General features: G+C 39.4%; 1 long non-coding RNA gene across 1 annotated transcript in view; it reads right to left on the bottom strand.

Annotated features, from left to right (window-relative positions):
• Positions 1-894: 894 nt before the first annotated feature.
• LOC115014418 (uncharacterized) overlaps positions 895-10,588 on the bottom strand; it is a 32,145-nt gene continuing 22,451 nt past the window's right edge. Inside the window, exons 3-4 of the long non-coding RNA XR_003832904.1 lie at positions 1,211-1,300; positions 895-1,045 (exon numbers count right to left, since the gene is read on the bottom strand). This is a non-coding gene — a long non-coding RNA (uncharacterized LOC115014418). The remainder of the gene's footprint in view (positions 1,046-1,210; positions 1,301-10,588) is intronic.

The following is a 10,588-nucleotide window of genomic DNA, read 5'->3' as shown; positions in this document are numbered from 1 at the left end:
ATTCATCCTCTGGGAATCATGAATGTCTGTACAAAATTGCATGCAAATCCATCCAGTAGTTGTTGAGATATTCAAATATGAACCAAAGTGGTGGACCCACCACCCCCCGACATATTGCCTTCCCTAATAAACCATAATATGTTATTTCAAATAAGGGAATGAAGTGTCAGAGATGCACAGCACCATAAACAGTTCTTCATTATTGCAAAAGTGAAGCAAATACACTCGATGAATGATTGCATGACAATGTGAGTGTTGCTGTTTCTTGATCTATAATTTGCATCTATTAAATTACACCTAAGCACTTTAAGAACAAACTAGACATTGTTGAGCTTGCAACAAAACATACTGGTTTACTGCACCTGCCCCTCTGGTTTCTATGGCTTCTGTAAACGCACTGGTTAGATTGAGTCATATAATGATGCTGCTTGGCACAAAATTGGATGAATTACTTCTACTAATCTTACTTTAGTTTTTAATTTTAAGTAAATAAAAAAAGTATTCTTGGGACGAAACGGAGTTACAGCCAGCAAATGACCCAGTGCCTACAGAATTAAATGGCATAACTAAGACTAAGGCATCTAGTTGGTGCAATCGCTAGCAATATTTGCCAAGCACATGGGTCTTCTCATAACTTCACAAAAAGGTGCTAACAGGATATGTTGTGCCAGAATCCCAGTTAATGTACCGTCTTCTCAGGCGTGGCTTCCCTGATGTGGGTGTGTCGTGAGTAACTGTGTGCAAGTTCACAAATCATGCTTAGGCTACCCATTCACATAAGTAGCCCTACTGTCATCTGGATAAAAATACATTTCAAATGACAATCTTCTATTAGTATTATCAAGGTTTACAAATAAATAAATGAGCATACAAGGGATTTTTGTAACTGTGTGTGTGTGTGTGTGTGTGTGTGTGTGTGTGTGTGTGTGTGTGTGCTCTCCATGTCAGATTCCTGTATGAATGATATTTGTGAGCTTGAATAAGATTAACACTTCAAATCAGGAGCCTTGACACGGATAACAGAGGATGCAGCAGATGTTGATGTCTGCACAAAAAGGAAACCAAAGTGAACAAAAATAAACACGAATCAAGGAAAATAATCTAAATTCAGGAAAGAGAGAGGCAGGTTCAGAGTTTAAGGCAACCCAAAAGACAAAGATCTTCTGAGATACAAAATAAGACCTTTAGAAGGTGCACTCAGGCCTCTTACCAGTGACTCGGCTTGATCTGTACTCTTTGTACATGACAGAGATGCAGCGTTGACGTGTGCGATCTCAGCTTCTCTGGGCTTGTAGCAGATCTGTATTGGAAAACAAAACCAAGGATAACAAAGGTCTGATAAGTCGTTGTTTGTTCTGTTACATAAAAATGTTTCTTTCACCACAACTCTGCAACCCGACTTTTTCATCATGCAGAAGTCCAAGGACGCTGGCTGCGAGCGGTTAAGAAGGGCTGAAATCAAAAGGGCTTTGTCTTGAATAGAGAGAGAAGACAAACAAGAGGAGAATGTAATTCATCCGCTTCTCCATGAGGCACGACCTCCCTGCTTTGTGGAGCAGAAGCTCATCCGAGCCAAAGAGGGCTCTGAGGCGTGGGAGGGTACCATTGACTGCGCTATTAACACTCAAACTGGGTGGATCAGCGTAGAGGAAATACAAAACGCTGCCAGAAGGATGCACGGAGAATTCTGTAATGCATTTCATTCCGCTGAGAAGGACCCCGAGTGTGCAGTGATGACCAGAGTAATTGGCTTTCTCCAGCTATGATAATCTGCATCAGTCATGCCATACCAACACACTCTCAGGCCACTGAGAAGGTCACAGTGATCCCCAAACCTCACTCCTCCCTGCTGACGTTCGCCCCTGAATTCCTATTAAAGTCGAGGACAACCCTTCATTGTAAATTTTATACTTTGGGTTTTTGGACGGCTGTTTGGACAACTGGAACACGTTACCTTGGGCATTTTTTGAGGGGCATTTTTCACCATTTTCTGAAACTACATGGAATTGGATAATGAAAAGAATCACAGCCCAATACAATACATATTTCTTAAAACCAAAAATGTTAACGGCCCAATTTTAGGCAATTTTTGCTTCCGATGTTTGACATTTTTATGCCCCCTTGATTGTGTGTAACGGGGAAAATGCCTTATATTTTCTCTCAATTCTTTCTGCATTACTGCATAAAACGCACACACACACACACACACTGTACACGTCACATAAAGTAGAGCCCATCGACCATCATATCTCGAGTCACAGCTTGAGTGCATCAGTTCTCTATTTTCTTCCTTACATGTCAGGCAGTGATAAGATTTTAATCACTTATCACTGGCCTGACGTGTAGATATATTTATGCTGACACACGCTGTATACGACAAGCACAATACGATCTTTGCACACACAATAACCGCTTGATGGCAATTTTGCAGGCTGCTCTGCCTGTACGTCTCTGCAACCTGCTCTTCAGAAACATACACAATAGCGGAGCAGCTCATTGTGTAAAGTGAAGTAAGACATCTCATCTCAATAAATCATTTTGTTAATCAATGACACGGTAAACTTTCAATTTTAAACGTTTACAGAACATTACTAAAAACATTTGAATGATATTTGTGTATGTATATGTTATAGCATATTTCTGCAACATATTAGAAGTCTTTCAAAACTCAGGTTAAATAATACACCACCTTCTTGGCCCCCGAGTTCTGCTGCAACACAGTTTGCTGTTTATTACAGTTACCATGTCTGTTGTGATGAATACAGACATCAGAACAGAACAAAAGTAGTAGTAAGTCCAAAGTTTTTACAGGCTAAAATGTTTACTTGTATTCGTCTGTAACACAAATCAAATTCATTACTAAGATGTCCTTATCAACACTTTGGACCTCCAATGACCTCCTAATATGACTCAGTAGAGACGGTCTGATAACATTAGATTCACCTTGGGAACACAGGGTATAGTGAGGTGATGTTTATGTGTGAATGCACAAATGTTGCCCTTTTTATTTCCACATGGTTTCAATTTAGAATATTGCTAAATATACATATATACAATGTATTTTTTCAAAAAAGGACAATATAAGATAAGATAAAATAAAAATAAAAACATATTTCCCGTAACTAGACAGTCCTTCTAACACATAATGGTCTGCAGCCCTTGTTTTCTACATAACGGCATGTTAGGAAAATGTTGCAAACATCCAGATTGAACAGGCTGTGGCTGGGTTGTTTGTGATGCTGATTCCCAGGAACTTATTTACTTGCTATACCACAGCTCCATTGATGTATACAGGAGTGTGTTTTCACCTTTTTTTAAACACATTAAATTCGGTCTTATTTTATCTTTACAATTGAAAAGTTTAGTATGTAAGAAAAGACCCAGAGGCATGGAGTTAAACCAGAAGATCAGATAATGTATGGCAGCCAGGATAACTCAAAAACAATCAGACCTGCTGTATTGTTACCGTCTTGTCATTATTACTGTAGTAGTGTACTTTTAAACAGGAGACTAGAATGACTGATGCATGTGTTGCCGTTGCACTGAGGCATTTGGACCTGGTGTTAGACTGAGAGCCAGTGAAGCTGCTGAAAATGAGAGCAGACCATTCACCACAGTAATGGCAACCACAAAGCAATATCAAGGCCACCGAGAAAATGCACACACTCCCCGCTGCGAGGAGAGAAAAATAGGCTACTTATTCACCATCAGAATGGCATTAGCCTAAACTTCAGAAGAATAATGACAGTTATTTTAATTTGGGGAAATAAGATGATGCGGTTAAAAGAAAAATAGTTTTTAAGTCCTTTGTGGGCACGACAACAAATGGCATTCATCACTCTTAAGGCACCCACATTCCCCATCATATTTGTTATTACCAACATTTTTCATTTCCACACACTTAGCTCTGAAATATTTTTCTGTAGTTAGGAAAAAGCCTCAGTTTCTAACTTGAGGAAATGTGCCCACTAATGATTATGAATGAAGCAGCGAAGAGAGAAGTTTCACGCTGATCTTTGAAATCAGTCTCTGACATTGTGATTCAGATCGAGCACACGTATTCTGAGCAGAGCTTTATGTAGACGCACTTGCTGAGACAACAGGCGTTATTAAAATGAAACAATAGATTCTCTTTGTAGAAGAAATGCAACTTGAATTGTTTGTCAAAATGAGGAAGAAGGTACGAGCAATCAGCTAGGTAGCTACAAGTAGCTTAAACATGATGTACTGGTTGATGATAGTTTAGTCTAATTTCTTAGAAGAAGAAAAAACCATCTCCGCAGCATTGTATGCACAATAGTTATTGATGTTCATGTTTAACTCGTAAATCAATACACCAAATGGGCAACACTGTCAGTTTTACTGCTTCAAAAGGCCATTACATGTTTCTTATGCATCTCCTCCTACAGATATTCATCATTCAGTACAATGGTCCATGTGTTTAGTCTTGTGTAAGTATGCGTTTACTCTCATATGTCTTTTCACACACAGTTCAGTACATTAGTCATCTTGACGAATGCTCAAGGCCAGACACCTGTGTCTAGCAGGGATTAGAGGATCCCCTCAGTGAAGAGAGGATTATCAGAGTCAACCGGCCCCTATAGTGATGGAGAAGAGAGATACCCCATAATAGCTCCAATAGCTCCATTCATCTTTTGTCTCCACAGCAGGGAAAACAGCAGCCTGGGAAGGCACAGACCAAATCGCCCTCTGCAACAATTCGCAGCGTTGGATTAATCATACAAACTTCACAAGAAGTGATCGGTACTTTACAAGCAGCTCTCGTGTACCTTTTCTTTCCTGTAGCTGTCCCTCAGCCTGCGTGCTTATCTCTGTGATAAAGTACCTCATCTCCCACGCAGGGGCAACAAAAAGAAGGCTCAGAGGTTTTTACATTTGTCTGGAAATCATAAAAAATATGCCCACAACATGCAGTAGACAATAAAAGCACAACCAAATACTTCAACTACTTAGTTTACACAAATACAAACAGAAGGCACCCTTTTAAAGTCCCAGTGAAATGGAAGTTAGAGTCTTTAGCTTCAGTACTGTGACGTAGTCCACGGTGAAACTGAGTATTTGAGCGGTGTACAGTTAAAAGACGGATTTAAAACTGTATAGGGCTCCACCATAGACCGTATAGGGCTCCATAGACTGCATAGGGCTCCATAGACTGTATAGGGCTCCACAATAGACTGTATATGGCTCCACCATAGACTGTATAGGGCTCCATAGAACGTATATGTAAATTATTTGGTCAAAAACTTAGTGTAATTAACCTTATGTAAATCCATTACAAGATGAGCAAGTAGTGTCATAAGTGCCATAGAGAATCCCCTAAGGTTTATAGTGCTTCAAGTATATTGTCTTTATCTGAGCAAAGAAAACATATTGTATGTAAGTACTCGACCTGAGATGGTGGGGGCAGCAACTTCAAAGCTAATTACCTCCAGATCACCAAAACAGACCCTTACACTTCAACGTTCATCTTCATGATAAGTGCTATTGTTAAATGCAAGATTTTAATAAGATGAGAACATGTATGTGTTGTGTATGCAATCCATACATGAGTAACGTCAAAGAAAAACCTTTGCCGTCGTCAGATGTCACATGTGGGTTGTGGGATTTAAATCCCTTGACTGGATAGAAGCACTGTCATGTTTGAGCTGATGTGGTTATTTCTGTCGTGTCTAAAATCACATTTTGCAACGCTGTGCATACTCTACACATGAGAAGTCATATTTTAACTGAGTACAATGCAAAAGTGTAAAGTATATACTGAAAATACAAGCCACGACTGTACTCACGCCATTACAAACAGGCGATCATGTGGTACAGAATGTGTCTGTTAATGAGCCCCTACTGACACGTTGAAGAGATGACAGTCTGTCAAGCCTTCCTACACAAAGGGAAACATGTTGGAGGGATGGCAGAACCACTACACTGCAATATGTGAGGCCACGATGTAAAAACTGTTATTAATAAATCTAAAAGAAACAACTACACAGAAACACTAAAGCCGACATCGGTGCCCAGTGGGTGCGTTTCTTGAAGATGTGGTTATAGATCTTTTTTTTTTGTCATAAATGTTCAAATAATTTCATTCGTATAGTGAACTGATCCAGAGACAGTTTGTATAAACAATTTAAAAAGCTCCTGACTTCAGAAGTGAGTCATATAAATGACAACAGAAGAAGTATGTGTGGTATAAATCTCATACCTAAAAAAAATAATTTCTTCCAACTGATGAGTTACTTGTTTAGACGTGTTTACTTTACACTACATGTTAAAAAGAGGGCAAATAGAGGACAGAGAGCGCTAAGCAGGAGTGTCCACTGTGCTCCAGCATGACGATTAAAGAGAAAGGAACTGGTTACAAGTGCATCTTCCATCATTTAGACGTGGCTCGGGCTGAAAACTCTGATGTTGACTTGGAAAAGAACTTCCACAATGTTAACAGACATAGCCAGAGGACCAACACAGGACTATTTGAAATCAACGCAAGACAGGAAACAACGGTGAGGAAAGCAATAAAAATGTGTGCATCCTCAAATAACAAATGAAATTGCATCTTAGGTTGATGGAAACGTTTACACAAGACCTACAGCTTTGGTGTAATGTTAGTTTTAAGAGTTACACAATGCAAAGTGAACTTACTTCACTGTGTATACAAGCTAGTGAAGCCATTGGTGAATAAGAGGCCACCCCAGAGAAATTCTCAAGTATTTTTCAAGTAGGTATTCAACAAACACTTGATACTATTATAGCTGCGACTTTTTCTTCTTCTTGATTAAATCGTGTGATTTATAAAACACAGTGAAAGGTTCAAGGAGATGTCATCATCAAATGTCTTTATCAGTTAACAGTCCAAAACCCAATGGCATTATATCTACTATGATGTACGACAAGAAAAAGCACCAAACCATTAAATGTTTTGCATTTTTGTCAAAAAAAAAAAAAGATTAATGTATTATCCAAATAGTTGCCAATTATTTTTCTGTCGATTGACCAAATCGTTGAAGCTCTAAATACTATATTCTACTACAACACCAACACTGAACCATTGGTATCCTTATGTATGGATAGTACTGTGAAGAAAACTATTCTAAATGTAACAAAACACAGGCAATGAAGAAACTAAGGACCCTAGCCAAGCTGCTTTTCATCATTTGTAAACCCAGTCCTGTTCTCTGAGCCACAAAACTCTGTTAACTGACAGCCGTGGCGCTGGTTATGGGAAACAACCTCGCTGACTGAACTGTTTCACTGAAGACAGTCTTGGGAGAGGCTTTCGCTCCGTAATTTACGAGTGGGCTGGGAGCCAGTGTGTGTTGTTTAACAGCCGTAGACACGTGCTGTCTTTGTATTCATGGCCAATGAAGAGGTCGGGGAAATCTTTTTCTCCCTCTCGCTCGCAGACACGGTGAGCTCCAGCCCAGGTTATCGTTTGCTGGTGCCAAAAAAAGCAAACATATTCACTCAAAGACAGTAACAAAAAAATAAACTGGATCAGCTGGAGAGGAGCAGGCAGGTTTTTATGTGGCTAAGGTGTTACAGTGTGGATTAGTCACCCTCTTCAAAAAAAAGGGAAAAAAAGGCTCATGTGCGTGATATTAGTTCATTATGTTAATTAGGCAAAGTATGGCAAAGACGGAACTTAATGGGAACATTAAGCGTAAATGACTGATTACTAGACATGGCAATAAAGAGGAACAATGGCGTGTTGTTTTTAAAGTCTCTGTTATTATCTTCAGCCTCCGTCCAGTAAAAGTCAAGGCTTTAAAATTGTGGCCTTTAATGGAGGCAATATCCTTGAAAGTTTGACTATAGTGCACAATAGTCTTTATTAAAATACATGGCACATTCACAGTTTGGGTGGCTGTGTAGCAGGCTATTACTTGAAAAGAGCAGAGGTGTAGAGTCGACCAACCCTTGGTAAATAAAGGTTTTAAAACGCAGTCTTGCATGTGAAGGGGTAGATGGGGCTCAGCTCTCCCTGTCACAAGTACTTAAATCAGGGAAGGAAGGTAGGACGGCAGGCTAAAGTATGTGTATATAAGGGAAAGGATGAGACAGGGAGGCCAATTCTGCCACCACACACAGACACCCCTGTCTTTAAGTCTAATGTGTTGGTTAGACCTACGTCATAGGGACGTAAATATTTAACTTGTATCAAGTAGGAAAAACTTGCAAAGAAAATCAAACGGTAGCTCATCTGAGGAGAAGCACATTTTAAATATTTAGAATACAGATAAGCCTTTCTCAGGCATGATAGGAAACTGAGTTGTTGAAGGATTTATGAACCTAGAAACCTTTGATAAACTTGAAACACGCCGCTGCTCCTTGTAGTGAGGATGCTCCCTGACTCATTGACCTAAAGAGGGTGTTGCCTTGTGTTACAACAAATACTGTGTGTGTGTGGGGGGGACGCTGTGAATCAATGCCCACAGGCTGTAGAATTCATTCTACACTGTAAAAATAAGTAAAAATAACAGTCGTACACTTTTTCCATCCTGTTAGCTATGTCACACTTTGCTTAATTAACATTAACATTAAGTAAGCTAAAACAAAAAAGAAGGTATAATCGCCTTTGTCGTAAATTACTTGTCGTGCAATTAAAACCGACTGTGCAGCTGCCTCACTTTAAGAGCTTCTGTTTCTGCCTGTGCCAGCACATGGACTGCATGTGTACAGCTTTTCATAGTCTGCATTCAAAATAAAGAGAGCAATGGAGAGGTGAAAGAAGTCCTTTGTTGATTGGTGCTTAAGTGTATGTATTTTATGTTGCAAGGATCCACAGTTTGAAAGAATACAGATTTGGCTGTCACTCAACAGTAATAACGAAATAATACTTTTTGTTCACCCGGTACATTTATGAGGAGGCATCCTCATTCAGCTGGTCTATTGTGTTCTCTCCGGGCCCTGATCAGAGTACACAGCTTTTGATTGAAAAACAGATGAATCTGTTCAGCTCCTCAATGCAGGCTCCTCTCTTAACAGCTAATTACCTTGTCTCAACACCGGAGCCGCCTCTCATAAGAGGTATAAAGTAAATAGAAACTGTGCAGCATACTGGCACAATTATACCTAGAAATAGTTAGGTATTTAGGATGCAGGGCGGCTTTTTAAAAAATAAAAAGGCTGCCTGCTATTACCTGAAATTCACAGTTGCTGCAGCTTACAATTACTCACATGCACATGCTGATTGCTCTTTGATTAATCAATAAAAACATTTGGTCTATAAAATGTCACAATAAAGTGGAAAACATCCATCGGAGATTCGCAGGACCCAAGGTGTCAAACGTCTTGTTTTGTTCAACTTAACTGTTCAAAACCGTAAGACATTAAATGTACAATTACAAACGGAGAAAAGCAGCAAATAACAGCGCTTTAGAATACGAATATTTTAAAATGACAAGAGGTTCGCAGCAGACTTCCATAACAAATCCAATTCATTAAAAAAAGAAATATTAACCCTGATTTTATATTTGAAATAGCACTTAAAAAACAGGAATAACATTTGCACCACATACAAATAACTTCCAAGTCTTAAGAAAAAAAGGGTCAAGTAAATGCTTACAATGCAGTTTGACATCTGAATTCTGATCAAGTCACAATGGGAATAAATGATAACGACACACAACACTAAAATTGTGAGAGGAGTCATTTGAAGCTGCTGCTATGACAATAAAAGTTGAGTCTCCTTCTACGCCATTAACTCTGCTGTAGTCGTTTCTCTCTCCACCAAATCTAGCTATCCACCTTGAAGCAAACTATAAATAATTTATCGTGGGACACTATGAATACCAATTCCCTCATATTGCCCAACACCATCACCACGGCTGATTAAGCGACCTAAGGGTAATTTCCTTAGTTGGTGGCAATGTGCCTGCACTCGTAACCAGGCAGATCAGAGTGCTGACACTGAGGTTAGCTGGGAGCCTCATAGACTGACAAGCAATCCTTAACACAGACTGACACAATGGGCCAGGTTGTCTGCCTTCCTGTCCACATGATGATGACAAGATGGAGGGAATTACATACGAGTGAGTTTGCAATTTTTAATTATGGTTCAACTTGTTTCAGCTGAAGTTTCCTCATTTAGTGTTACCATCATTTAAGGAGAGTCACATTCAGACCTCAGGTACCACATGTGTATTCAGAGGTTTCCTCACTTGTAGTTCATTAGTAAACTACAGACACACAAAGCTATTTCACATATTTACAGTTGCATCTTTATCACAGTTGGACTTTTTAAATGATCGAAATGCAGTAGAAGCAGATATTGCCTTTTTTCAGTCCACTTATTTTTCTTCCTTGTCAATCTCTGGCGCCTACATTATCCACAATGCGCAAGACCATGACACATTGATTTGTAAAATCGGTGGAACAATCCAACCTGTGACTAAAGCTGTCACAATAAACAAAATAGACTAAGATACTAACATCACAGTTCTGTGTGGTCTGGCAGCCTATTGTCATTCTTAATTCCCTTGTTCGTGATGCCCAAAGCGATGCCGGATCAAACCATTATTGCCTGATTGTGTAGTTTGAAAAAGCAATTACATGTATCAATAGAACTCAAGCT

Source organism: Cottoperca gobio, chromosome 10 (assembly GCF_900634415.1).
Source record: "Cottoperca gobio chromosome 10, fCotGob3.1, whole genome shotgun sequence".
NCBI lineage: Eukaryota > Metazoa > Chordata > Actinopteri > Perciformes > Bovichtidae > Cottoperca > Cottoperca gobio.
Note: the sequence above shows the minus strand (reverse complement) of the source record. Positions and strands in the feature narration are given on the sequence as shown.